The sequence below is a fragment of the Penaeus chinensis genome, chromosome 23, assembly GCF_019202785.1.
Source record: "Penaeus chinensis breed Huanghai No. 1 chromosome 23, ASM1920278v2, whole genome shotgun sequence".
Classification (NCBI taxonomy): domain Eukaryota; kingdom Metazoa; phylum Arthropoda; class Malacostraca; order Decapoda; family Penaeidae; genus Penaeus; species Penaeus chinensis.
Window position 1 is genome coordinate 17,140,882 of NC_061841.1, and position 2,500 is coordinate 17,143,381.

At 29.4% G+C, this 2,500-nt stretch overlaps 1 protein-coding gene across 33 annotated transcripts in view; it reads right to left on the reverse strand.

Moving 5' to 3' along the window:
* Positions 1-2,500, reverse strand: part of LOC125037396 (basement membrane-specific heparan sulfate proteoglycan core protein-like) — a 362,744-nt gene that overhangs the window by 87,153 nt on the left and 273,091 nt on the right. The gene's annotated exons all lie outside the window — the stretch shown is intronic.

The window sequence follows — 2,500 nt, forward strand, 5'->3', positions numbered from 1 at the left end:
GTTAGCTTTAATCCTTTAGTGGATCAAATGATCACTGAAATATCTTTGACAAAAGAAATGATCAGAGGAAATCTTAAAAGATATTTATGCATGGGTGCAGCATTACTGGAAAACATAAAATCATGCCTTCCACTTTCTTCTTTCATGACAAGATACTGTAATTCAAACCTTTATAATTACAAGCAAGACTACAAGAATGGAAAGCTTTGCACTATGAGATGATTTACCAAATACAAATTCTACATGTATATTAAATAGCACATTCAAGTTCCTAGCCTGCCATTGTATCTCTAAATTATAAATAATGTACACACACACACACAAACACACAGACACAGACACACACACACACACACACACACACACACACACACACACACACACACACACAAACACATATATATATATATATATATATATATATATATATATATATATATATATATATATATATATATTATATATATATATATATACATATATGTGCATATACATATGTATCTCTCTCGCTCTCGCTCTCGCTCATGCTCTCTCTATATATATATGTATATAAAACAGTATATCAAAAAAAAAAATATATATATATATAATTATACACATACATACACACAAACACACACACACACACACACACACACACACACACACACACACACACACACACACACACACACACACACATACACACACACACACACACACACACACAGATATATATACAAACATATATATGTATATATATAAATATGTTTATATATACATGCATATATACATATATGTACATGTAATATATCTATCTATCTATCTATCTATCTATCTATCTATTTATTTATATATGTATAAATAATATATGTACATATATATTTTACATGTACATATTTGTATACATGCATGTCTACATATATATGTACAATATATATACATATATATATATATATTTAGATATTTACATATATATTTAGATATTTACATATATATATATATAAATATATATTATATACATATATTCAAATATATTCATATATATTTACATATATACATATATACATCTATACATCTTTATATGTTTATATCTATCGATCTGTCTATCTATCTATCTATCTATCTCTCTCTCTCTCTCTCTCTCTCTCTCTCTCTCTCTCTCTCTCTCTCTCTCTCTCTCTCTCTCTCTCTCTCTCTCTCTCTCTCTCTCTCTCTCGCTCTCTCTCTCTCTCTCTATATATATATATATATAAATATGTATCTAGATCTATGTATATATGCATGTCTACATATGTATATACAATAATATATATATATATATATATATATATATATATATATATATATGATATATATGTATGCATTGTACCTATATACATATAAACATATATACATGTGTACACACACACACACACACACACACACACACACACACACACACACACACACACACACACACACATATATATATATATATATATATGTATATCTATATCTATTTACACACACACACACACACACACACACACACACACACACACACACACACACACACACACACACACACACACACACACACACACACACACAGAAGACAAACAGAAAAACTCTCCAAGGATAGAGAACATAAGGAAGAGAAAAACATCAATTACATAAACTATAAAGAAAAATTCAACATTATATCATGCCTTCTGTAAAATGGGTGTTCTTACCTTGGGGTACTTTGTGAGCAATAAATAGAATAGACTCATCAATTCACTCTTGGGAAATATGATGTTTAAGGTTTTCACTTCATGATACACAAACTCAATTTAACAAATTTATTAACAAGCAGTTACATACGATCTAACATGACTAGAACAGGAATATATCACATCCATTGTAAGAAGAATCTTTGGCATAATTTATGGACAGTCATGCCCTAAACATCATATTTGCACAATTACCTTATAACTATTTGAACACCCAGAAATGTTGTATGTGTGAGGACTATCCTTGTAAATAGATTATGGAACAGAGAAAAATGGAGTAAAGTATTTTTCTGTTTTAATAGCAATACGTATTTCCTTAACGAGAGTAATCACAGCATCCAAAGTTATCTACTGAAACTGCAGTGGAGTGATTTTACTCAGTGAATGCAAACCTATCTAATCAAAGCTGACATGAATTCTGGATTTTCTCCTTCCATTCCTTATAACTAAGACACTAAATCTTTGGTGAGATTCTCTTTTAATACGCTATTAGAATCTGACCTTGTATTCATGATTTCAAATTGTTTCAAGACAAAGTGTATTTTTTTCCAAAGTGATCAAACAATATTTACCAAAAAATACTATTCAGCAAATACAGCACATGAATAACTTCGTAGTTTCTTTTTTCCTAATCCGTTTTGTCCAGATAATGTCTGTTGATATATTTGTATAAAATAAAGGAAGGAGGGAAAGAAAGGGGCCAAAACCATATCATTCTAAGTTTTCCATGGGCTAATTTGGGACATAATCACTTGATATGTAAATTC